The sequence below is a fragment of the Salmo salar genome, chromosome 07 (assembly GCF_965601325.2).
Source record: "Salmo salar chromosome 07, fSalSal1, whole genome shotgun sequence".
Classification (NCBI taxonomy): Eukaryota; Metazoa; Chordata; class Actinopteri; order Salmoniformes; family Salmonidae; genus Salmo; species Salmo salar.
Window position 1 is genome coordinate 6,936,951 of NC_138297.1, and position 23,401 is coordinate 6,960,351.

General features: G+C 45.7%; 29 non-coding genes across 29 annotated transcripts; all 29 read left to right on the top strand.

The window, feature by feature from the left end:
* Positions 1-447: 447 nt before the first annotated feature.
* On the top strand, positions 448-534 carry trnay-gua (transfer RNA tyrosine (anticodon GUA)). The gene is given in 2 exon segments: positions 448-484; positions 499-534. It is a non-coding gene; the product is annotated as a tRNA-Tyr (tRNA).
* Positions 535-1,125: 591 nt separating this feature from the next.
* trnay-gua (transfer RNA tyrosine (anticodon GUA)) lies at positions 1,126-1,212 on the top strand. Its single transcript is given in 2 exon segments — positions 1,126-1,162; positions 1,177-1,212. It is a non-coding gene; the product is annotated as a tRNA-Tyr (tRNA).
* A 2,029-nt stretch (positions 1,213-3,241) lies between these two features.
* trnay-gua (transfer RNA tyrosine (anticodon GUA)) lies at positions 3,242-3,328 on the top strand. The gene is given in 2 exon segments: positions 3,242-3,278; positions 3,293-3,328. It is a non-coding gene; the product is annotated as a tRNA-Tyr (tRNA).
* A 1,269-nt stretch (positions 3,329-4,597) lies between these two features.
* Positions 4,598-4,684, top strand: trnay-gua (transfer RNA tyrosine (anticodon GUA)). Its single transcript is given in 2 exon segments — positions 4,598-4,634; positions 4,649-4,684. It is a non-coding gene; the product is annotated as a tRNA-Tyr (tRNA).
* A 591-nt stretch (positions 4,685-5,275) lies between these two features.
* trnay-gua (transfer RNA tyrosine (anticodon GUA)) lies at positions 5,276-5,362 on the top strand. The gene is given in 2 exon segments: positions 5,276-5,312; positions 5,327-5,362. It is a non-coding gene; the product is annotated as a tRNA-Tyr (tRNA).
* A 591-nt stretch (positions 5,363-5,953) lies between these two features.
* trnay-gua (transfer RNA tyrosine (anticodon GUA)) lies at positions 5,954-6,040 on the top strand. Its single transcript is given in 2 exon segments — positions 5,954-5,990; positions 6,005-6,040. It is a non-coding gene; the product is annotated as a tRNA-Tyr (tRNA).
* Positions 6,041-6,631: 591 nt separating this feature from the next.
* On the top strand, positions 6,632-6,718 carry trnay-gua (transfer RNA tyrosine (anticodon GUA)). Its single transcript is given in 2 exon segments — positions 6,632-6,668; positions 6,683-6,718. It is a non-coding gene; the product is annotated as a tRNA-Tyr (tRNA).
* A 591-nt stretch (positions 6,719-7,309) lies between these two features.
* Positions 7,310-7,396, top strand: trnay-gua (transfer RNA tyrosine (anticodon GUA)). The gene is given in 2 exon segments: positions 7,310-7,346; positions 7,361-7,396. It is a non-coding gene; the product is annotated as a tRNA-Tyr (tRNA).
* Positions 7,397-7,987: 591 nt separating this feature from the next.
* On the top strand, positions 7,988-8,074 carry trnay-gua (transfer RNA tyrosine (anticodon GUA)). Its single transcript is given in 2 exon segments — positions 7,988-8,024; positions 8,039-8,074. It is a non-coding gene; the product is annotated as a tRNA-Tyr (tRNA).
* A 591-nt stretch (positions 8,075-8,665) lies between these two features.
* Positions 8,666-8,752, top strand: trnay-gua (transfer RNA tyrosine (anticodon GUA)). Its single transcript is given in 2 exon segments — positions 8,666-8,702; positions 8,717-8,752. It is a non-coding gene; the product is annotated as a tRNA-Tyr (tRNA).
* Positions 8,753-9,343: 591 nt separating this feature from the next.
* On the top strand, positions 9,344-9,430 carry trnay-gua (transfer RNA tyrosine (anticodon GUA)). The gene is given in 2 exon segments: positions 9,344-9,380; positions 9,395-9,430. It is a non-coding gene; the product is annotated as a tRNA-Tyr (tRNA).
* A 1,270-nt stretch (positions 9,431-10,700) lies between these two features.
* Positions 10,701-10,787, top strand: trnay-gua (transfer RNA tyrosine (anticodon GUA)). The gene is given in 2 exon segments: positions 10,701-10,737; positions 10,752-10,787. It is a non-coding gene; the product is annotated as a tRNA-Tyr (tRNA).
* A 591-nt stretch (positions 10,788-11,378) lies between these two features.
* On the top strand, positions 11,379-11,465 carry trnay-gua (transfer RNA tyrosine (anticodon GUA)). Its single transcript is given in 2 exon segments — positions 11,379-11,415; positions 11,430-11,465. It is a non-coding gene; the product is annotated as a tRNA-Tyr (tRNA).
* Positions 11,466-12,056: 591 nt separating this feature from the next.
* Positions 12,057-12,143, top strand: trnay-gua (transfer RNA tyrosine (anticodon GUA)). Its single transcript is given in 2 exon segments — positions 12,057-12,093; positions 12,108-12,143. It is a non-coding gene; the product is annotated as a tRNA-Tyr (tRNA).
* Positions 12,144-12,734: 591 nt separating this feature from the next.
* trnay-gua (transfer RNA tyrosine (anticodon GUA)) lies at positions 12,735-12,821 on the top strand. The gene is given in 2 exon segments: positions 12,735-12,771; positions 12,786-12,821. It is a non-coding gene; the product is annotated as a tRNA-Tyr (tRNA).
* A 591-nt stretch (positions 12,822-13,412) lies between these two features.
* Positions 13,413-13,499, top strand: trnay-gua (transfer RNA tyrosine (anticodon GUA)). The gene is given in 2 exon segments: positions 13,413-13,449; positions 13,464-13,499. It is a non-coding gene; the product is annotated as a tRNA-Tyr (tRNA).
* A 591-nt stretch (positions 13,500-14,090) lies between these two features.
* trnay-gua (transfer RNA tyrosine (anticodon GUA)) lies at positions 14,091-14,177 on the top strand. The gene is given in 2 exon segments: positions 14,091-14,127; positions 14,142-14,177. It is a non-coding gene; the product is annotated as a tRNA-Tyr (tRNA).
* Positions 14,178-14,768: 591 nt separating this feature from the next.
* On the top strand, positions 14,769-14,855 carry trnay-gua (transfer RNA tyrosine (anticodon GUA)). The gene is given in 2 exon segments: positions 14,769-14,805; positions 14,820-14,855. It is a non-coding gene; the product is annotated as a tRNA-Tyr (tRNA).
* A 1,269-nt stretch (positions 14,856-16,124) lies between these two features.
* trnay-gua (transfer RNA tyrosine (anticodon GUA)) lies at positions 16,125-16,211 on the top strand. The gene is given in 2 exon segments: positions 16,125-16,161; positions 16,176-16,211. It is a non-coding gene; the product is annotated as a tRNA-Tyr (tRNA).
* Positions 16,212-16,802: 591 nt separating this feature from the next.
* Positions 16,803-16,889, top strand: trnay-gua (transfer RNA tyrosine (anticodon GUA)). Its single transcript is given in 2 exon segments — positions 16,803-16,839; positions 16,854-16,889. It is a non-coding gene; the product is annotated as a tRNA-Tyr (tRNA).
* Positions 16,890-17,481: 592 nt separating this feature from the next.
* On the top strand, positions 17,482-17,568 carry trnay-gua (transfer RNA tyrosine (anticodon GUA)). The gene is given in 2 exon segments: positions 17,482-17,518; positions 17,533-17,568. It is a non-coding gene; the product is annotated as a tRNA-Tyr (tRNA).
* A 591-nt stretch (positions 17,569-18,159) lies between these two features.
* Positions 18,160-18,246, top strand: trnay-gua (transfer RNA tyrosine (anticodon GUA)). The gene is given in 2 exon segments: positions 18,160-18,196; positions 18,211-18,246. It is a non-coding gene; the product is annotated as a tRNA-Tyr (tRNA).
* Positions 18,247-18,837: 591 nt separating this feature from the next.
* trnay-gua (transfer RNA tyrosine (anticodon GUA)) lies at positions 18,838-18,924 on the top strand. The gene is given in 2 exon segments: positions 18,838-18,874; positions 18,889-18,924. It is a non-coding gene; the product is annotated as a tRNA-Tyr (tRNA).
* Positions 18,925-19,515: 591 nt separating this feature from the next.
* Positions 19,516-19,602, top strand: trnay-gua (transfer RNA tyrosine (anticodon GUA)). Its single transcript is given in 2 exon segments — positions 19,516-19,552; positions 19,567-19,602. It is a non-coding gene; the product is annotated as a tRNA-Tyr (tRNA).
* Positions 19,603-20,193: 591 nt separating this feature from the next.
* Positions 20,194-20,280, top strand: trnay-gua (transfer RNA tyrosine (anticodon GUA)). Its single transcript is given in 2 exon segments — positions 20,194-20,230; positions 20,245-20,280. It is a non-coding gene; the product is annotated as a tRNA-Tyr (tRNA).
* Positions 20,281-20,871: 591 nt separating this feature from the next.
* On the top strand, positions 20,872-20,958 carry trnay-gua (transfer RNA tyrosine (anticodon GUA)). The gene is given in 2 exon segments: positions 20,872-20,908; positions 20,923-20,958. It is a non-coding gene; the product is annotated as a tRNA-Tyr (tRNA).
* Positions 20,959-21,549: 591 nt separating this feature from the next.
* Positions 21,550-21,636, top strand: trnay-gua (transfer RNA tyrosine (anticodon GUA)). The gene is given in 2 exon segments: positions 21,550-21,586; positions 21,601-21,636. It is a non-coding gene; the product is annotated as a tRNA-Tyr (tRNA).
* Positions 21,637-22,227: 591 nt separating this feature from the next.
* Positions 22,228-22,314, top strand: trnay-gua (transfer RNA tyrosine (anticodon GUA)). The gene is given in 2 exon segments: positions 22,228-22,264; positions 22,279-22,314. It is a non-coding gene; the product is annotated as a tRNA-Tyr (tRNA).
* Positions 22,315-22,906: 592 nt separating this feature from the next.
* On the top strand, positions 22,907-22,993 carry trnay-gua (transfer RNA tyrosine (anticodon GUA)). Its single transcript is given in 2 exon segments — positions 22,907-22,943; positions 22,958-22,993. It is a non-coding gene; the product is annotated as a tRNA-Tyr (tRNA).
* The last annotated feature ends 408 nt before the right edge of the window (positions 22,994-23,401 follow it).

Here is a 23,401-nt window from a genome sequence, read left to right on the forward strand (position 1 = left end):
CTTAAAATTGCAACAATCCTTCGGTCACTGGCTCACACGAGGATAACATTTTCTGCAGTTGTGCCAAGTTTTTGATTTTTGCCTAGTGTTTCCCCAGAAGCAAATTATTCCCTGACCGGGAACAAACCCCGGGACGCGGCGGTGAGAGCGCAGAATCCTAACCACGAGAACATCGTGGAGAAGGCAAAAGCGATTTCGCAGTGAGGGGGCTAAACAGCATTCTTTACCGTCGGCTCACTTTTTCTCTATCCCCAAACGCAACTACTTGCAATCAAAGGGGATGTAGCTCAGCGGAAGAGAGTGTTGGTTGCTTGAATGAGGACCTGGGTTCAATCTCCAGCATCTCCACGAAACCACCAAACTCAGCAGATTACATTTTTAACGGGAACATATGTGTCTGCAGCACTTCAGACCATCTAGGTGATGGCATTTGTCTAAATTAGACAACCTTCGATAGCTCAGTTGGTAGAGCGGAGGACTGTAGGTGAAAGTGCAGCAATCCTTAGGTCGCTGGTTCAAATCCGGCTCGAAGGATTGTGTATTTTCTTGTGGCTTACGCCAACGTTTTGACAGCAGTGCACTTTGACATGTGCTTGACAAACAAATTAACTTTCCCTGAGTGCCGAAATCTTCAATTGTTGACCTTTGATAGGAATGTTGGTAGAGCAGCAGAGAGTACTTAAAATTGCAACAATCCTTCGGTCATTGCCTCACACGAGGATAACTTTTTCTGCAGTTGTGCCAAGTTTTTGATTTTCGCCTAGTGTTTCCCCAGAAGCAAATTATTCCCTGACCGGGAACAAACCCCGGGACGCGGCGGTGAGAGCGCAGAATCCTAACCACGAGAACATCGTGGAGAAGGCAAAAGCGATTTCGCAGTGAGGGGGCTAAACAGCATTCTTTACCGTCGGCTCACTTTTTCTCTATCCCCAAACGCAACTACTTGCAATCAAAGGGGATGTAGCTCAGCGGAAGAGAGTGTTGGTTGCTTGAATGAGGACCTGGGTTCAATCTCCAGCATCTCCACGAAACCACCAAACTCAGCAGATTACATTTTTAACGGGAACATATGTGTCTGCAGCACTTCAGACCATCTAGGTGATGGCATTTGTCTAAATTAGACAACCTTCGATAGCTCAGTTGGTAGAGCGGAGGACTGTAGGTGAAAGTGCAGCAATCCTTAGGTCGCTGGTTCAAATCCGGCTCGAAGGATTGTGTATTTTCTTGTGGCTTACGCCAACGTTTTGACAGCAGTGCACTTTGACATGTGCTTGACAAACAAATTAACTTTCCCTGAGTGCCGAAATCTTCAATTGTTGACCTTTGATAGGAATGTTGGTAGAGCAGCAGAGAGTACTTAAAATTGCAACAATCCTTCGGTCATTGCCTCACACGAGGATAACTTTTTCTGCAGTTGTGCCAAGTTTTTGATTTTTGCCTAGTGTTTCCCCAGAAGCAAATTATTCCCTGACCGGTAAACAAACCCCGGGACGCGGCGGTGAGAGCGCAGAATCCTAACCACGAGAACATCGTGGAGAAGGCAAAAGCGATTTCGCAGTGAGGGGGCTAAACAGCATTCTTTACCGTCGGCTCACTTTTTCTCTATCCCCAAACGCAACTACTTGCAATCAAAGGGGATGTAGCTCAGCGGAAGAGAGTGTTGGTTGCTTGAATGAGGACCTGGGTTCAATCTCCAGCATCTCCACGAAACCACCAAACTCAGCAGATTACATTTTTAACCTGTTAGGGCTAGGGGGCAGTATTGACACGGCTGGATAAAAAAACATACCCGATTTAATCTGGTTACCACTCCTACCCAGTAACTAGAATATGCATATACTTATTACATATGGATAGAAAACACCCTACATTTTCTAAAACTGTTTGAATGGTGTCTGTGAGTATAACAGAACTCATTTGGCAGGCAAAACCCTGAGACATTTTCTGACAGGAAGTGGATACCTGATGTGTTGTATTGCCTTTAAACCTATCCCATTGAAAAACACAGGGGCTGAGGAATATTTTGGCACTTCCTATTGCTTCCACTAGATGTCACCAGCCTTTACAAAGTGTTTTGAGTCTTCTGGAGGGAGATCTGACCGAACAAGAGCCATGGAACGATGATGTCCCATTAGACACCTGGCGCGCGAGTTCATGTTGGGTACCCTCGTTCCACTACGTTATAAAAGAGTATGCATTCGTCCACCTTGAATATTATTCATGTTCTGGTTAAAAAAGGCCCTAATGATTTATGCTATACAACGTTTGACATGTTTGAACGAACGTAAATATATTTTTTCCCCTCGTTCATGACGAGAAGTCCGGCTGGCTTAGATCATGTGCTAACAAGACGGAGATTTTTGGACATAAATGATGAGCTTTTTTGAACAAAACTACATTCGTTATGGACCTGTGATACCTGGAAGTGACATCTGATGAAGAGAATCAAAGGTAATGGATTATTTACATAGTATTTTCGATTTTAGATCTCCCCAACATGACGTCTAGTCTGTATCGCAACGCGTATTTTTCTGGGCGCAGTGCTCAGATTATTGCAAAGTGTGATTTCCCAGTAAGGTTATTTTTAAATCTGGCAAGTTGATTGCGTTCAAGAGATGTAAATCTATAATTCTTTAAATGACAATATAATATTTTACCAATGTTTTCTAATTTTAATTATTTAATTTGTGACGCTGACTTGACTGCCGGTTATTGGAGGGAAACGATTTCCTCAACATCAATGCCATAGTAAAACGCTGTTTTTGGATATAAATATGAACTTGATAGAACTAAAAATGCATGCATTGTCTAACATAATGTCCTAGGAGTGTCATCTGATGGAGATTGTAAAAGGTTAGTGCATCATTTTAGCTGGTTTTATGGTTTTGGTGACCCAGTCTTTGAATTGACAAAACATTACACACAACTCTTGTAAATGTACTGTCCTAACATACTCTAAATTTATGCTTTCGCCATAAAACCTTTTTGAAATCGTAAAACGTGGTTAGATTAAGGAGATGTTTATCTTTCAAAGGGTGTAAAATAGTTGTATGTTTGAAAAATTTGAATTTTGACATTTATTTGGATTCAAATTTGCCGCTCTTGAAATGCACCTGCTGTTGATGGAGTGCACCACGGGTGGCACGCTAGCGTCCCACCTAGCCCATAGAGGTTAACGGGAACATATGTGTCTGCAGCACTTCTGACCATCTAGGTGATGGCATTTGTCTAAATCTGACAACCTTCGATAGCTCAGTTGGTAGAGCGGAGGACTGTAGGTGAAAATGCAGCAATCCTTAGGTCGCTGGTTCAAATCCGGCTCGAAGGATCGTGTATTTTCTTGTGGCTTACGCCAACGTTTTGACAGCAGTGCACTTTGACATGTGCTTGACAAACAAATTAACTTTCCCTGAGTGCCGAAATCATCAATTGTTGACCTTTGATAGGAATGTTGGTAGAGCAGCAGAGAGTACTTAAAATTGCAACAATCCTTCGGTCACTGCCTCACACGAGGATAACTTTTTCTGCAGTTGTGCCAAGTTTTTGATTTTTGCCTAGTGTTTCCCCAGAAGCAAATTATTCCCTGACCGGGAACAAACCCCGGGACGCGGCGGTGAGAGCGCAGAATCCTAACCACGAGAACATCGTGGAGAAGGCAAAAGCGATTTCGCAGTGAGGGGGCTAAACAGCATTCTTTACCGTCGGCTCACTTTTTCTCTATCCCCAAACGCAACTACTTGCAATCAAAGGGGATGTAGCTCAGCGGAAGAGAGTGTTGGTTGCTTGAATGAGGACCTGGGTTCAATCTCCAGCATCTCCACGAAACCACCAAACTCAGCAGATTACATTTTTAACGGGAACATATGTGTCTGCAGTACTTCTGACCATCTAGGTGATGGCATTTGTCTAAATCTGACAACCTTCAATAGCTCAGTTGGTAGAGCGGTGGACTGTAGGTGAAAGTGCAGCAATCCTTAGTTCCCTGGTTCAAATCCGGTTTGAAGGATTGAGTATTTTCTTGTGGCTTACGCCAACGTTTTGACAGCAGTGCACTTTGACATGCGCTTGACAAACAAATTAACTTTCCCTGAGTTCCGAAATCTTCGATTGTTGACCTTTGATAGGAATGTTGGTAGAGCAGCAGAGAGTACTTAAAATTGCAACAATCCTTCGGTCACTGGCTCACACGAGGATAACTTTTTCTGCAGTTGTGCCAAGTTTTTGATTTTTGCCTAGTGTTTCCCCAGAAGCAAATTATTCCCTGACCGGGAACAAACCCCGGGATGCGGCGGTGAGAGCGCCGAATCCTAACCACTAGAACATCGTGGAGAAGGCAAAAGCGATTTCGCAGTGATGGGGCTAAACAGCATTCTTTACCGTCGGCTCACTTTTTCTCTATCCCCAAACGCAACCACTTGCAATCAAAGGGGATGTAGCTCAGCGGAAGAGAGTGTTGGTTGCTTGAATGAGGACCTGGATTCAATCTCCAGCATCTCCACGAAACCACCAAACTCAGCAGATTACATTTTTAACGGGAACATATGTGTCTGCAGCACTTCAGACCATCTAGGTGATGGCATTTGTCTAAATTAGACAACCTTCGATAGCTCAGTTGGTAGAGCGGAGGACTGTAGGTGAAAGCGCAGCAATCCTTAGGTCGCTGGTTCAAATCCGGCTCGAAGGATTGTGTATTTTCTTGTGGCTTACGCCAACGTTTTGACAGCAGTGCACTTTGACATGTGCTTGACAAACAAATTAACTTTCCCTGAGTGCCGAAATCTTCAATTGTTGACCTTTGATAGGAATGTTGGTAGAGCAGCAGAGAGTACTTAAAATTGCAACAATCCTTCGGTCACTGGCTCACACGAGGATAACTTTTTCTGCAGTTGTGCCAAGTTTTTGATTTTTGCCTAGTGTTTCCCCAGAAGCAAATTATTCCCTGACCGGGAACAAACCCCGGGACGCGGCGGTGAGAGCGCAGAATCCTAACCACGAGAACATCGTGGAGAAGGCAAAAGCGATTTCGCAGTGAGGGGGCTAAACAGCATTCTTTACCGTCGGCTCACTTTTTCTCTATCCCCAAACGCAACTACTTGCAATCAAAGGGGATGTAGCTCAGCGGAAGAGAGTGTTGGTTGCTTGAATGAGGACCTGGGTTCAATCTCCAGCATCTCCACGAAACCACCAAACTCAGCAGATTACATTTTTAACGGGAACATATGTGTCTGCAGCACTTCAGACCATCTAGGTGATGGCATTTGTCTAAATTAGACAACCTTCGATAGCTCAGTTGGTAGAGCGGAGGACTGTAGGTGAAAGTGCAGCAATCCTTAGGTCGCTGGTTCAAATCCGGCTCGAAGGATTGTGTATTTTCTTGTGGCTTACGCCAACGTTTTGACAGCAGTGCACTTTGACATGTGCTTGACAAACAAATTAACTTTCCCTGAGTGCCGAAATCTTCAATTGTTGACCTTTGATAGGAATGTTGGTAGAGCAGCAGAGAGTACTTAAAATTGCAACAATCCTTCGGTCATTGCCTCACACGAGGATAACTTTTTCTGCAGTTGTGCCAAGTTTTTGATTTTTGCCTAGTGTTTCCCCAGAAGCAAATTATTCCCTGACCGGGAACAAACCCCGGGACGCGGCGGTGAGAGCGCAGAATCCTAACCACGAGAACATCGTGGAGAAGGCAAAAGCGATTTCGCAGTGAGGGGGCTAAACAGCATTCTTTACCGTCGGCTCACTTTTTCTCTATCCCCAAACGCAACTACTTGCAATCAAAGGGGATGTAGCTCAGCGGAAGAGAGTGTTGGTTGCTTGAATGAGGACCTGGGTTCAATCTCCAGCATCTCCACGAAACCACCAAACTCAGCAGATTACATTTTTAATGGGAACATATGTGTCTGCAGCACTTCTGACCATCTAGGTGATGGCATTTGTCTAAATCTGACAACCTTCGATAGCTCAGTTGGTAGAGCGGAGGACTGTAGGTGAAAGTGCAGCAATCCTTAGGTCGCTGGTTCAAATCCGGCTCGAAGGATTGTGTATTTTCTTGTGGCTTACGCAAACGTTTTGACAGCAGTGCACTTTGACATGTGCTTGACAAACAAATTAACTTTCCCTGAGTGCCGAAATCATCAATTGTTGATCTTTGATAGGAATGTTGCTAGAACAGCAGAGAGTACTTAAAATTGCAACAATCCTTCGGTCACTGGCTCACACGAGGATAACTTTTTCTGCAGTTGTGCCAAGTTTTTGATTTTTGCCTAGTGTTTCCCCAGAAGCAAATTATTCCCTGACCGGGAACAAACCCCGGGACGCGGCGGTGAGAGCGCAGAATCCTAACCACGAGAACATCGTGGAGAAGGCAAAAGCGATTTCGCAGTGAGGGGGCTAAACAGCATTCTTTACCGTCGGCTCACTTTTTCTCTATCCCCAAACGCAACTACTTGCAATCAAAGGGGATGTAGCTCAGCGGAAGAGAGTGTTGGTTGCTTGAATGAGGACCTGGGTTCAATCTCCAGCATCTCCACGAAACCACCAAACTCAGCAGATTACATTTTTAACGGGAACATATGTGTCTGCAGCACTTCTGACCATCTAGGTGATGGCATTTGTCTAAATCCGACAACCTTCGATAGCTCAGTTGGTAGAGCGGAGGACTGTAGGTGAAAGTGCAGCAATCCTTAGGTCGCTGGTTCAAATCCGGCTCGAAGGATTGTGTATTTTCTTGTGGCTTACGCCAACGTTTTGACAGCAGTGCACTTTGACATGTGCTTGACAAACAAATTAACTTTCCCTGAGTGCCGAAATCATCAATTGTTGACCTTTGATAGGAATGTTGGTAGAGCAGCAGAGAGTACTTAAAATTGCAACAATCCTTCGGTCACTGCCTCACACGAGGATAACTTTTTCTGCAGTTGTGCCAAGTTTTTGATTTTTGCCTAGTGTTTCCCCAGAAGCAAATTATTCCCTGACCGGGAACAAACCCCGGGATGCGGCGGTGAGAGCGCCGAATCCTAACCACTAGAACATCGTGGAGAAGGCAAAAGCGATTTCGCAGTGATGGGGCTAAACAGCATTCTTTACCGTCGGCTCACTTTTTCTCTATCCCCAAACGCAACCACTTGCAATCAAAGGGGATGTAGCTCAGCGGAAGAGAGTGTTGGTTGCTTGAATGAGGACCTGGATTCAATCTCCAGCATCTCCACGAAACCACCAAACTCAGCAGATTACATTTTTAACGGGAACATATGTGTCTGCAGCACTTCAGACCATCTAGGTGATGGCATTTGTCTAAATTAGACAACCTTCGATAGCTCAGTTGGTAGAGCGGAGGACTGTAGGTGAAAGCGCAGCAATCCTTAGGTCGCTGGTTCAAATCCGGCTCGAAGGATTGTGTATTTTCTTGTGGCTTACGCCAACGTTTTGACAGCAGTGCACTTTGACATGTGCTTGACAAACAAATTAACTTTCCCTGAGTGCCGAAATCTTCAATTGTTGACCTTTGATAGGAATGTTGGTAGAGCAGCAGAGAGTACTTAAAATTGCAACAATCCTTCGGTCACTGGCTCACACGAGGATAACTTTTTCTGCAGTTGTGCCAAGTTTTTGATTTTTGCCTAGTGTTTCCCCAGAAGCAAATTATTCCCTGACCGGGAACAAACCCCGGGATGCGGCGGTGAGAGCGCCGAATCCTAACCACTAGAACATCGTGGAGAAGGCAAAAGCGATTTCGCAGTGATGGGGCTAAACAGCATTCTTTACCGTCGGCTCACTTTTTCTCTATCCCCAAACGCAACCACTTGCAATCAAAGGGGATGTAGCTCAGCGGAAGAGAGTGTTGGTTGCTTGAATGAGGACCTGGATTCAATCTCCAGCATCTCCACGAAACCACCAAACTCAGCAGATTACATTTTTAACGGGAACATATGTGTCTGCAGCACTTCAGACCATCTAGGTGATGGCATTTGTCTAAATTAGACAACCTTCGATAGCTCAGTTGGTAGAGCGGAGGACTGTAGGTGAAAGCGCAGCAATCCTTAGGTCGCTGGTTCAAATCCGGCTCGAAGGATTGTGTATTTTCTTGTGGCTTACGCCAACGTTTTGACAGCAGTGCACTTTGACATGTGCTTGACAAACAAATTAACTTTCCCTGAGTGCCGAAATCTTCAATTGTTGACCTTTGATAGGAATGTTGGTAGAGCAGCAGAGAGTACTTAAAATTGCAACAATCCTTCGGTCACTGGCTCACACGAGGATAACTTTTTCTGCAGTTGTGCCAAGTTTTTGATTTTTGCCTAGTGTTTCCCCAGAAGCAAATTATTCCCTGACCGGGAACAAACCCCGGGACGCGGCGGTAAGAGCGCAGAATCCTAACCACTAGAACATCGTGGAGAAGTCAAAAGCGATTTCGCAGTGAGGGGGCTAAACAGCATTCTTTACCGTCGGCTCACTTTTTCTCTTTCCCCAAACGCAACTACTTGCAATCAAAGGGGATGTAGCTCAGCGGAAGAGAGTGTTGGTTGCTTGAATGAGGACCTGGGTTCAATCTCCAGCATCTCCACGAAACCACCAAACTCAGCAGATTACATTTTTAACGGGAACATACGTGTCTGCAGCAATTCTGACAATCTAGGTGATGGCATTTGTCTCTATCAGACAACCTTCGATAGCTCAGTTGGTAGAGCGGAGGACTGTAGGTGAAAGTGCACCAATCCTTAGGTCGCTGGTTCAAATCAGGCTCGAAGGATTGTGTATTTTCTTGTGGCTTACGCCAACGTTTTGACAGCAGTGCACTTTGACATGTACTTGACAAACAAATTAACTTTCCCTCAGTGCCGAAATCTTCGATTGTTGACCTTTGATAGGAATGTTGGTAGAGCAGCAGAGAGTACTTAAAATTGCAACAATCCTTCGGTCACTGGCTCACACGAGGATAACTTTTTCTGCAGTTGTGCCAAGTTTTTGATTTTTGCCTAGTGTTTCCCCAGAAGCAAATTATTCCCTGACCGGGAACAAACCCCGGGATGCGGCGGTGAGAGCGCCGAATCCTAACCACTAGAACATCGTGGAGAAGGCAAAAGCGATTTCGCAGTGAGGGGGCTAAACAGCATTCTTTACCGTTGGCTCACTTTTTCTCTATCCCCAAACGCAACTACTTGCAATCAAAGGGGATGTAGCTCAGCGGAAGAGAGTGTTGGTTGCTTGAATGAGGACCTGGGTTCAATCTCCAGCATCTCCACGAAACCACCAAACTCAGCAGATTACATTTTTAACGGGAACATATGTGTCTGCAGCACTTCAGACCATCTAGGTGATGGCATTTGTCTAAATTAGACAACCTTCGATAGCTCAGTTGGTAGAGCGGAGGACTGTAGGTGAAAGCGCAGCAATCCTTAGGTCGCTGGTTCAAATCCGGCTCGAAGGATTGTGTATTTTCTTGTGGCTTACGCCAACGTTTTGACAGCAGTGCACTTTGACATGTGCTTGACAAACAAATTAACTTTCCCTGAGTGCCCGAAATCATCAATTGTTTACCTTTGATAGGAATGTTGCTAGAACAGCAGAGAGTACTTAAAATTGCAACAATCCTTCGGTCACTGGCTCACACGAGGATAACTTTTTCTGCAGTTGTGCCAAGTTTTAGATTTTTGCCTAGTGTTTCCCCAGAAGCAAATTATTCCCTGACCGGGAACAAACCCCGGGACGCGGCGGTAAGAGCGCAGAATCCTAACCACTAGAACATCGTGGAGAAGGCAAAAGCGATTTCGCAGTGAGGGGACTAAACAGCATTCTTTACCGTCGGCTCACTTTTTCTCTATCCCCAAACGCAACTACTTGCAATCAAAGGGGATGTAGCTCATCGGAAGAGAGTGTTGGTTGCTTGAATGAGGACCTGGGTTCAATCTCCAGCATCTCCACGAAACCACCAAACTCAGCAGATTACATTTTTAACGGGAACATATGTGCCTGAAGCACTTATGACCATCTAGGTGATGGCATTTGTCTAAATCTGACAACCTTCAATAGCTCAGTTGGTAGAGCGGAGGACTGTAGGTGAAAGTGCAGCAATCCTTAGGTCGCTGGTTCAAATCCGGCTTGAATGATTGAGTATTTTCTTGTGGCTTATGCCAACGTTTTGACAGCGGTGCACTTTGACATGCGCTTGACAAACAAATTAACTTTCCCTGAGTTCCAAAATCTTCGATTGTTGACCTTTGATAGGAATGTTGGTAGAGCAGCAGAGAGTACTTAAAATTGCAACAATCCTTCGGTCACTGGCTCACACGAGGATAACTTTTTCTGCAGTTGTGCCAAGTTTTTGATTTTTGCCTAGTGTTTCCCCAGAAGCAAATTATTCCCTGACCGGGAACAAACCCCGGGACGCGGCGGTGAGAGCGCAGAATCCTAACCACGAGAACATCGTGGAGAAGGCAAAAGCGATTTCGCAGTGAGGGGGCTAAACAGCATTCTTTACCGTCGGCTCACTTTTTCTCTATCCCCAAACGGAACTACTTGCAATCAAAGGGGATGTAGCTCAGCCGAAGAGAGTGTTGGTTGCTTGAATGAGGACCTGGGTTCAATCTCCAGCATCTCCACGAAACCACCAAACTCAGCAGATTACATTTTTAACGGGAACATATGTGTCTGCAGCACTTCTGACCATCTAGGTGATGGCATTTGTCTAAATCTGACAACCTTCGATAGCTCAGTTGGTAGAGCGGAGGACTGTAGGTGAAAGTGCAGCAATCCTTAGGTCGCTGGTTCAAATCCGGCTCGAAGGATTGTGTATTTTCTTGTGGCTTACGCCAACGTTTTGACAGCAGTGCACTTTGACATGTGCTTGACAAACAAATTAACTTTCCCTGAGTGCCGAAATCATCAATTGTTGACCTTTGATAGGAATGTTGCTAGAACAGCAGAGAGTACTTAAACTTGCAACAATCCTTCGGTCACCGGCTCACACGAGGATAACTTTTTCTGCAGTTGTGCCAAGTTTTTGATTTTTGCCTAGTGTTTCCCCAGAAGCAAATTATTCCCTGACCGGGACCAAACTCCGGGACGCGGCAGTAAGAGCGCAGAATCCTAACCACTAGAACATCGTGGAGAAGGCAAAAGCGATTTCGCAGTGAGGGGGCTAAAAAGCATTCTTTACCGTCGGCTCACTTTTTCTCTATCCCCAAAGCCAACTACTTGCAATCAAAGGGGATGTAGCTCAGCGGAAGAGAGTGTTGGTTGCTTGAATGAGGACCTGGGTTCAATCTCCAGCATCTCCACGAAACCACCAAACTCAGCAGATTACATTTTTAACGGGAACATATGTGTCTGCCGTCCTTCTGACCATCTAGGTGATGGCATTTGTCTAAATTAGACAACCTTCGATAGCTCAGTTGGTAGAGCGGAGGACTGTAGGTGAAAGTGCAGCAATCCTTAGGTCGCTGTTTCAAATCCGGCTCGAAGGATTGTGTATTTTCTTGTGGCTTACGCCAACGTTTTGACAGCAGTGCTCTTTGACATGTGCTTGACAAACAAATTAACTTTCCCTGAGTGCCGAAATCTTCAATTGTTGACCTTTGATAGGAAGGTTGGTAGAGCAGCAGAGAGTACTTAAAATTGCAAAAATCCTTCGGTCACTGGCTCACACGAGGATAACTTTTTCTGCAGTTGTGCCAAGTTTTTGATTTTTGCCTAGTGTTTCCCCAGAAGCAAATTATTCCCTGACGGGAAACAAACCCCGGGACGCGGCGGTAAGAGCGCAGAATCCTAACCACTAGAACATCGTGGAGAAGGCAAAAGCGATTTCGCAGTGAGGGGGCTAAACAGCATTCTTTACCGTCGGCTCACTTTTTCTCTATCCCCAAACGCAACTACTTGCAATCAAAGGGGATGTAGCTCAGCGGAAGAGAGTGTTGGTTGCTTGAATGAGGACCTGGGTTCAATCTCCAGCATCTCCACGAAACCACCAAACTCAGCAGATTACATTTTTAACGGGAACATATGTGTCTGCAGCACTTCTGACCATCTAGGTGATGGCATTTGTCTAAATCTGACAACCTTCGATAGCTCAGTTGGTAGAGCGGAGGACTGTAGGTGAAAGTGCAGCAATCCTTAGGTCGCTGGTTCAAATCCGGCTCGAAGGATTGTGTATTTTCTTGTGGCTTACGCCAACGTTTTGACAGCAGTGCACTTTGACATGTGCTTGACAAACAAATTAACTTTCCCTGAGTGCCGAAATCATCAATTGTTGACCTTTGATAGGAATGTTGCTAGAACAGCAGAGAGTACTTAAACTTGCAACAATCCTTCGGTCACCGGCTCACACGAGGATAACTTTTTCTGCAGTTGTGCCAAGTTTTTGATTTTTGCCTAGTGTTTCCCCAGAAGCAAATTATTCCCTGACCGGGAACAAACCCCGGGACGCGGCGGTGAGAGCGCAGAATCCTAACCACGAGAACATCGTGGAGATGGCAAAAGCGATTTCGCAGTGAGGGGGCTAAACAGCATTCTTTACCGTCGGCTCACTTTTTCTCTATCCCCAAACGCAACTACTTGCAATCAAAGGGGATGTAGCTCAGCGGAAGAGAGTGTTGGTTGCTTGAATGAGGACCTGGGTTCAATCTCCAGCATCTCCACGAAACCACCAAACTCAGCAGATTACATTTTTAACGGGAACATATGTGCCTGCAGCACTTATGACCATCTAGGTGATGGCATTTGTCTAAATCTGACAACCTTCGATAGCTCAGTTGGTAGAGCGGAGGACTGTAGGTGAAAGTGCAGCAATCCTTAGGTCGCTGGTTCAAATCCGGCTCGAAGGATTGTGTATTTTCTTGTGGCTTAAGCCAACGTTTTGACAGCAGTGCACTTTGACATGTGCTTGACAAACAAATTAACTTTCCCTGAGTGCTGAAATCTTCAATTGTTGACCTTTGATAGGAATGTTGGTAGAGCAGCAGAGAGTACTTAAATTTGCAACAATCCTTCGGTCACTGGCTCACACGAGGATAACTTTTTCTGCAGTTGTGCCAAGTTTTTGATTTTTGCCTAGTGTTTCCCCAGAAGCAAATTATTCCCTGACCGGGAACAAACCCCGGGACGCGGCGGTAAGAGCGCAGAATCCTAACCACTAGAACATCGTGGAGAAGGCAAAAGCGATTTCGCAGTGAGGGGGCTAAACAGCATTCTTTACCGTCGGCTCACTTTTTCTCTATCCCCAAACGCAACTACTTGCAATCAAAGGGGATGTAGCTCATCGGAAGAGAGTGTTGGTTGCTTGAATGAGGACCTGGTTTCAATCTCCAGCATCTCCACGAAACCACCAAACTCAGCAGATTACATTTTTAACGGGAACATATGTGTCTGCCGTCCTTCTGACCATCTAGGTGATGGCATTTGTCTAAATTAGACAACCTTCGATAGCTCAGTTGGTAGAGCGGAGGACTGTAGGTGAAAGTGCAGCAATCCTTAGGTCGCTGTTTCAAATCCGGCTCGAAGGATTGTGTATTTTCTTGTGGCTTACGCCAACGTTTTGACAGCAGTGCTCTTTGACATGTGCTTGACAAAGAAATTAACTTTCCCTGAGTGCCGAAATCTTCAATTGTTGACCTTTGATAGGAAGGTTGGTAGAGCAGCAGAGAGTACTTAAAATTGCAAAAATCCTTCGGTCACTGGCTCACACGAGGATAACTTTTTCTGCAGTTGTGCCAAGTTTTTGATTTTTGCCTAGTGTTTCCCCAGAAGCAAATTATTCCCTGACGGGAAACAAACCCCGGGACGCGGCGGTAAGAGCGCAGAATCCTAACCACTAGAACATCGTGGAGAAGGCAAAAGCGATTTCGCAGTGAGGGGGCTAAACAGCATTCTTTACCGTCGGCTCACTTTTTCTCTATCCCCAAACGCAACTACTTGCAATCAAAGGGGATGTAGCTCAGCGGAAGAGAGTGTTGGTTGCTTGAATGAGGACCTGGGTTCAATCTCCAGCATCTCCACGAAACCACCAAACTCAGCAGATTACATTTTTAACGGGAACATATGTGTCTGCAGCACTTCTGACCATCTAGGTGATGGCATTTGTCTAAATCTGACAACCTTCGATAGCTCAGTTGGTAGAGCGGAGGACTGTAGGTGAAAGTGCAGCAATCCTTAGGTCGCTGGTTCAAATCCGGCTCGAAGGATTGTGTATTTTCTTGTGGCTTACGCCAACGTTTTGACAGCAGTGCACTTTGACATGTGCTTGACAAACAAATTAACTTTCCCTGAGTGCCGAAATCATCAATTGTTGACCTTTGATAGGAATGTTGCTAGAACAGCAGAGAGTACTTAAACTTGCAACAATCCTTCGGTCACCGGCTCACACGAGGATAACTTTTTCTGCAGTTGTGCCAAGTTTTTGATTTTTGCCTAGTGTTTCCCCAGAAGCAAATTATTCCCTGACCGGGAACAAACCCCGGGACGCGGCGGTGAGAGCGCAGAATCCTAACCACGAGAACATCGTGGAGATGGCAAAAGCGATTTCGCAGTGAGGGGGCTAAACAGCATTCTTTACCGTCGGCTCACTTTTTCTCTATCCCCAAACGCAACTACTTGCAATCAAAGGGGATGTAGCTCAGCGGAAGAGAGTGTTGGTTGCTTGAATGAGGACCTGGGTTCAATCTCCAGCATCTCCACGAAACCACCAAACTCAGCAGATTACATTTTTAACGGGAACATATGTGCCTGCAGCACTTATGACCATCTAGGTGATGGCATTTGTCTAAATCTGACAACCTTCGATAGCTCAGTTGGTAGAGCGGAGGACTGTAGGTGAAAGTGCAGCAATCCTTAGGTCGCTGGTTCAAATCCGGCTCGAAGGATTGTGTATTTTCTTGTGGCTTAAGCCAACGTTTTGACAGCAGTGCACTTTGACATGTGCTTGACAAACAAATTAACTTTCCCTGAGTGCTGAAATCTTCAATTGTTGACCTTTGATAGGAATGTTGGTAGAGCAGCAGAGAGTACTTAAATTTGCAACAATCCTTCGGTCACTGGCTCACACGAGGATAACTTTTTCTGCAGTTGTGCCAAGTTTTTGATTTTTGCCTAGTGTTTCCCCAGAAGCAAATTATTCCCTGACCGGGAACAAACCCCGGGACGCGGCGGTAAGAGCGCAGAATCCTAACCACTAGAACATCGTGGAGAAGGCAAAAGCGATTTCGCAGTGAGGGGGCTAAACAGCATTCTTTACCGTCGGCTCACTTTTTCTCTATCCCCAAAGCCAACTACTTGCAATAGAAGGGGATGTAGCTCAGCGGAAGAGAGTGTTGGTTGCTTGAATGAGGACCTGGGTTCAATCTCCAGCATCTCCACGAAACCACCAAACTCAGCAGATTACATTTTTAACAGGAACATATGTGCCTGCAGCACTTATGACCATCTAGGTGATGGCATTTGTCTAAATCTGACAACCTTCAATAGCTCAGTTGGTAGAGCGGAGGACTGTAGGTGAAAGTGCAGCAATCCTTAGGTCTCTGGTTCAAATCCGGCTTGAAGGATTGAGTATTTTCTTGTGGCTTACGCCAACGTTTTGACAGCGGTGCACTTTGACATGCGCTTGACAAACAAATTAACTTTCCCTGAGTTCCAAAATCTTCGATTGTTGACCTTTGATAGGAATGTTGGTAGAGCAGCAGAGAGTACTTAAAATTGCAACAATCCTTCGGTCACTGGCTCACACGAGGATAACTTTTTCTGCAGTTGTGCCAAGTTTTAGATTTTTGCCTAGTGTTTCCCCAGAAGCAAATTATTCCCTGACCGGGAACAAACCCCGGGACGCGGCGGTGAGAGCGCAGAATCCTAACCACGAGAACATCGTGGAGAAGGCAAAAGCGATTTCGCAGTGAGGGGGCTAAACAGCATTCTTTACCGTCGGCTCACTTTTTCTCTATCCCCAAACGCAACTACTTGCAATCAAAGGGGATGTAGCTCAGCGGAAGAGAGTGTTGGTTGCTTGAATGAGGACCTGGGTTCAATCTCCAGCATCTCCACGAAACCACCAAACTCAGCAGATTACATTTTTAACGGGAACATATGTGCCTGCAGCACTTATGACCATCTAGGTGATGGCATTTGTCTAAATCTGACAACCTTCGATAGCTCAGTTGGTAGAGCGGAGGACTGTAGGTGAAAGTGCAGCAATCCTTAGGTCGCTGGTTCAAATCCGTCTCGAAGGATTGTGTGTTTTCTTGTGGCTTAAGCCAACGTTTTGACAGCAGTGCACTTTGACATGTGCTTGACAAACAAATTAACTTTCCCTGAGTGCTGAAATCTTCAATTGTTGACCTTTGATAGGAATGTTGGTAGAGCAGCAGAGAGTACTTAAATTTGCAACAATCCTTCGGTCACTGGCTCACACGAGGATAACTTTTTCTGCAGTTGTGCCAAGTTTTTGATTTTTGCCTAGTGTTTCCCCAGAAGCAAATTATTCCCTGACCGGGAACAAACCCCGGGACGCGGCGGTAAGAGCGCAGAATCCTAACCACTAGAACATCGTGGAGAAGGCAAAAGCGATTTCGCAGTGAGGGGGCTAAACAGCATTCTTTACCGTCGGCTCACTTTTTCTCTATCCCCAAAGCCAACTACTTGCAATCAAAGGGGATGTAGCTCAGCGGAAGAGAGTGTTGGTTGCTTGAATGAGGACCTGGGTTCAATCTCCAGCATCTCCACGAAACCACCAAACTCAGCAGATTACTTTTTTAACGGGAACATATGTGTCTGCAGCACTTCTGACCATCTAGTTGATGGCATTTGTCTAAATCTGACAACCTTCGATAGCTCAGTTGGTAGAGCCGAGGACTGTAGGTGAAAGTGCAGCAATCCTTAGGTCGCTGGTTCAAATCCGGCTCGAAGGATTGTGTATTTTCTTGTGGCTTACGCCAACGTTTTGACAGCAGTGCACTTTGACATGTGCTTGACAAACAAATTAACTTTCCCTGAGTGCCCGAAATCATCAATTGTTTACCTTTGATAGGAATGTTGCTAGAACAGCAGAGAGTACTTAAAATTGCAACAATCCTTCGGTCACTGGCTCACACGAGGATAACTTTTTCTGCAGTTGTGCCAAGTTTTTGATTTTTGCCTAGTGTTTCCCCAGAAGCAAATTATTCCCTGACCGGGAACAAACCCCGGGACGCGGCGGTAAGAGCGCAGAATCCTAACCACTAGAACATCGTGGAGAAGGCAAAAGCGATTTCGCAGTGAGGGGGCTAAACAGCATTCTTTACCGTCGGCTCACTTTTTCTCTATCCCCAAACGCAACTACTTGCAATCAAAGGGGATGTAGCTCATCGGAAGAGAGTGTTGGTTGCTTGAATGAGGACCTGGGTTCAATCTCCAGCATCTCCACGAAACCACCAAACTCAGCAGATTACATTTTTAACAGGAACATATGTGCCTGCAGCACTTATGACCATCTAGGTGATGGCATTTGTCTAAATCTGACAACCTTCAATAGCTCAGTTGGTAGAGCGGAGGACTGTAGGTGAAAGTGCAGCAATCCTTAGGTCGCTGGTTCAAATCCGGCTTGAAGGATTGAGTATTTTCTTGTGGCTTACGCCAACGTTTTGACAGCGGTGCACTTTGACATGCGCTTGACAAACAAATTAACTTTCCCTGAGTTCCAAAATCTTCGATTGTTGACCTTTGATAGGAATGTTGGTAGAGCAGCAGAGAGTACTTAAAATTGCAACAATCCTTCGGTCACTGGCTCACACGAGGATAACTTTTTCTGCAGTTGTGCCAAGTTTTTGATTTTTGCCTAGTGTTTCCCCAGAAGCAAATTATTCCCTGACCGGGAACAAACCCCGGGATGCGGCGGTGAGAGCGCCGAATCCTAACCACTAGAACATCGTGGAGAAGGCAAAAGCGATTTCGCAGTGATGGGGCTAAACAGCATTCTTTACCGTCGGCTCACTTTTTCTCTATCCCCAAACGCAACCACTTGCAATCAAAGGGGATGTAGCTCAGCGGAAGAGAGTGTTGGTTGCTTGAATGAGGACCTGGATTCAATCTCCAGCATCTCCACGAAACCACCAAACTCAGCAGATTACATTTTTAACGGGAACATATGTGTCTGCAGCACTTCAGACCATCTAGGTGATGGCATTTGTCTAAATTAGACAACCTTCGATAGCTCATTTGGTAGAGCGGAGGACTGTAGGTGAAAGCGCAGCAATCCTTAGGTCGCTGGTTCAAATCCGGCTCGAAGGATTGTGTATTTTCTTGTGGCTTACGCCAACGTTTTGACAGCAGTGCACTTTGACATGTGCTTGACAAACAAATTAACTTTCCCTGAGTGCCGAAATCTTCAATTGTTGACCTTTGATAGGAATGTTGGTAGAGCAGCAGAGAGTACTTAAAATTGCAACAATCCTTCGGTCACTGGCTCACACGAGGATAACTTTTTCTGCAGTTGTGCCAAGTTTTTGATTTTTGCCTAGTGTTTCCCCAGAAGCAAATTATTCCCTGACCGGGAACAAACCCCGGGACGCGGCGGTAAGAGCGCAGAATCCTAACCACTAGAACATCGTGGAGAAGTCAAAAGCGATTTCGCAGTGAGGGGGCTAAACAGCATTCTTTACCGTCGGCTCACTTTTTCTCTTTCCCCAAACGCAACTACTTGCAATCAAAGGGGATGTAGCTCAGCGGAAGAGAGTGTTGGTTGCTTGAATGAGGACCTGGGTTCAATCTCCAGCATCTCCACGAAACCACCAAACTCAGCAGATTACATTTTTAACGGGAACATACGTGTCTGCAGCAATTCTGACAATCTAGGTGATGGCATTTGTCTCTATCAGACAACCTTCGATAGCTCAGTTGGTAGAGCGGAGGACTGTAGGTGAAAGTGCAGCAATCCTTAGGTCGCTGGTTCAAATCCGGCTCGAAGGATTGTGTATTTTCTTGTGGCTTAAGCCAACGTTTTGACAGCAGTGCACTTTGACATGTGCTTGACAAACAAATTAACTTTCCCTGAGTGCTGAAATCTTCAATTGTTGACCTTTGATAGGAATGTTGGTAGAGCAGCAGAGAGTACTTAAATTTGCAACAATCCTTCGGTCACTGGCTCACACGAGGATAACTTTTTCTGCAGTTGTGCCAAGTTTTTGATTTTTGCCTAGTGTTTCCCCAGAAGCAAATTATTCCCTGACCGGGAACAAACCCCGGGACGCGGCGGTAAGAGCGCAGAATCCTAACCACTAGAACATCGTGGAGAAGGCAAAAGCGATTTCGCAGTGAGGGGGCTAAACAGCATTCTTTACCGTCGGCTCACTTTTTCTCTATCCCCAAACGCAACTACTTGCAATCAAAGGGGATGTAGCTCAGCGGAAGAGAGTGTTGGTTGCTTGAATGAGGACCTGGGTTCAATCTCCAGCATCTCCACGAAACCACCAAACTCAGCAGATTACATTTTTAACGGGAACATATGTGTCTGCCGTCCTTCTGACCATCTAGGTGATGGCATTTGTCTAAATTAGACAACCTTCGATAGCTCAGTTGGTAGAGCGGAGGACTGTAGGTGAAAGTGCAGCAATCCTTAGGTCGCTGTTTCAAATCCGGCTCGAAGGATTGTGTATTTTCTTGTGGCTTACGCCAACGTTTTGACAGCAGTGCTCTTTGACATGTGCTTGACAAACAAATTAACTTTCCCTGAGTGCCGAAATCTTCAATTGTTGACCTTTGATAGGAAGGTTGGTAGAGCAGCAGAGAGTACTTAAAATTGCAAAAATCCTTCGGTCACTGGCTCACACGAGGATAACTTTTTCTGCAGTTGTGCCAAGTTTTTGATTTTTGCCTAGTGTTTCCCCAGAAGCAAATTATTCCCTGACGGGAAACAAACCCCGGGACGCGGCGGTAAGAGCGCAGAATCCTAACCACTAGAACATCGTGGAGAAGGCAAAAGCGATTTCGCAGTGAGGGGGCTAAACAGCATTCTTTACCGTCGGCTCACTTTTTCTCTATCCCCAAACGCAACTACTTGCAATCAAAGGGGATGTAGCTCAGCGGAAGAGAGTGTTGGTTGCTTGAATGAGGACCTGGGTTCAATCTCCAGCATCTCCACGAAACCACCAAACTCAGCAGATTACATTTTTAACGGGAACATATGTGTCTGCAGCACTTCTGACCATCTAGGTGATGGCATTTGTCTAAATCTGACAACCTTCGATAGCTCAGTTGGTAGAGTGGAGGACTGTAGGTGAAAGTCCAGCAATCCTTAGGTCGCTGGTTCAAATCCGGCTCGAAGGATTGTGTATTTTCTTGTGGCTTACGCCAACGTTTTGACAGCAGTGCACTTTGACATGTGCTTGACAAACAAATTAACTTTCCCTGAGTGCCGAAATCATCAATTGTTGACCTTTGATAGGAATGTTGCTAGAACAGCAGAGAGTACTTAAACTTGCAACAATCCTTCGGTCACCGGCTCACACGAGGATAACTTTTTCTGCAGTTGTGCCAAGTTTTTGATTTTTGCCTAGTGTTTCCCCAGAAGCAAATTATTCCCTGACCGGGAACAAACCCCGGGACGCGGCGGTAAGAGCGCAGAATCCTAACCACTAGAACATCGTGGAGAAGGCAAAAGCGATTTCGCAGTGAGGGGGCTAAACAGCATTCTTTACCGTCGGCTCACTTTTTCTCTATCCCCAAAGCCAACTACTTGCAATCAAAGGGGATGTAGCTCAGCGGAAGAGAGTGTTGGTTGCTTGAATGAGGACCTGGGTTCAATCTCCAGCATCTCCACGAAACCACCAAACTCAGCAGATTACATTTTTAACAGGAACATATGTGCCTGCAGCACTTATGACCATCTAGGTGATGGCATTTGTCTAAATCTGACAACCTTCAATAGCTCAGTTGGTAGAGCGGAGGACTGTAGGTGAAAGTGCAGCAATCCTTAGGTCGCTGGTTCAAATCCGGCTTGAAGGATTGAGTATTTTCTTGTGGCTTACGCCAACGTTTTGACAGCGGTGCACTTTGACATGCGCTTGACAAACAAATTAACTTTCCCTGAGTTCCAAAATCTTCGATTGTTGACCTTTGATAGGAATGTTGGTAGAGCAGCAGAGAGTACTTAAAATTGCAACAATCCTTCGGTCACTGGCTCACACGAGGATAACTTTTTCTGCAGTTGTGCCAAGTTTTAGATTTTTGCCTAGTGTTTCCCCAGAAGCAAATTATTCCCTGACCGGGAACAAACCCCGGGACGCGGCGGTGAGAGCGCAGAATCCTAACCACGAGAACATCGTGGAGAAGGCAAAAGCGATTTCGCAGTGAGGGGGCTAAACAGCATTCTTTACCGTCGGCTCACTTTTTCTCTATCCCCAAACGCAACTACTTGCAATCAAAGGGGATGTAGCTCAGCGGAAGAGAGTGTTGGTTGCTTGAATGAGGACCTGGGTTCAATCTCCAGCATCTCCACGAAACCACCAAACTCAGCAGATTACATTTTTAACGGGAACATATGTGCCTGCAGCACTTATGACCATCTAGGTGATGGCATTTGTCTAAATCTGACAACCTTCGATAGCTCAGTTGGTAGAGCGGAGGACTGTAGGTGAAAGTGCAGCAATCCTTAGGTCGCTGGTTCAAATCCGGCTCGAAGGATTGTGTATTTTCTTGTGGCTTAAGCCAACGTTTTGACAGCAGTGCACTTTGACATGTGCTTGACAAACAAATTAACTTTCCCTGAGTGCTGAAATCTTCAATTGTTGACCTTTGATAGGAATGTTGGTAGAGCAGCAGAGAGTACTTAAATTTGCAACAATCCTTCGGTCACTGGCTCACACGAGGATAACTTTTTCTGCAGTTGTGCCAAGTTTTTGATTTTTGCCTAGTGTTTCCCCAGAAGCAAATTATTCCCTGACCGGGAACAAACCCCGGGACGCGGCGGTAAGAGCGCAGAATCCTAACCACTAGAACATCGTGGAGAAGGCAAAAGCGATTTCGCAGTGAGGGGGCTAAACAGCATTCTTTACCGTCGGCTCACTTTTTCTCTATCCCCAAAGCCAACTACTTGCAATCAAAGGGGATGTAGCTCAGCGGAAGAGAGTGTTGGTTGCTTGAATGAGGACCTGGGTTCAATCTCCAGCATCTCCACGAAACCACCAAACTCAGCAGATTACTTTTTTAACGGGAACATATGTGTCTGCAGCACTTCTGACCATCTAGTTGATGGCATTTGTCTAAATCTGACAACCTTCGATAGCTCAGTTGGTAGAGCGGAGGACTGTAGGTGAAAGTGCAGCAATCCTTAGGTCGCTGGTTCAAATCCGGCTCGAAGGATTGTGTATTTTCTTGTGGCTTACGCCAACGTTTTGACAGCAGTGCACTTTGACATGTGCTTGACAAACAAATTAACTTTCCCTGAGTGCCCGAAATCATCAATTGTTTACCTTTGATAGGAATGTTGCTAGAACAGCAGAGAGTACTTAAAATTGCAACAATCCTTCGGTCACTGGCTCACACGAGGATAACTTTTTCTGCAGTTGTGCCAAGTTTTTGATTTTTGCCTAGTGTTTCCCCAGAAGCAAATTATTCCCTGACCGGGAACAAACCCCGGGACGCGGCGGTAAGAGCGCAGAATCCTAACCACTAGAACATCGTGGAGAAGGCAAAAGCGATTTCACAGTGAGGGGGCTAAACAACATTCTTTACCGTCGGCTCACTTTTTCTCTATCCCCAAACGCAACTACTTGCAATCAAAGGGGATGTAGCTCATCGGAAGAGAGTGTTGGTTGCTTGAATGAGGACCTGGGTTCAATCTCCAGCATCTCCACGAAACCACCAAACTCAGCAGATTACATTTTTAACAGGAACATATGTGCCTGCAGCACTTATGACCATCTAGGTGATGGCATTTGTCTAAATCTGACAACCTTCAATAGCTCAGTTGGTAGAGCGGAGGACTGTAGGTGAAAGTGCAGCAATCCTTAGGTCGCTGGTTCAAATCCGGCTTGAAGGATTGAGTATTTTCTTGTGGCTTACGCCAACGTTTTGACAGCGGTGCACTTTGACATGCGCTTGACAAACAAATTAACTTTCCCTGAGTTCCAAAATCTTCGATTGTTGACCTTTGATAGGAATGTTGGTAGAGCAGCAGAGAGTACTTAAAATTGCAACAATCCTTCGGTCACTGGCTCACACGAGGATAACTTTTTCTGCAGTTGTGCCAAGTTTTAGATTTTTGCCTAGTGTTTCCCCAGAAGCAAATTATTCCCTGACCGGGAACAAACCCCGGGACGCGGCGGTGAGAGCGCAGAATCCTAACCACGAGAACATCGTGGAGAAGGCAAAAGCGATTTCGCAGTGAGGGGGCTAAACAGCATTCTTTACCGTCGGCTCACTTTTTCTCTATCCCCAAACGCAACTA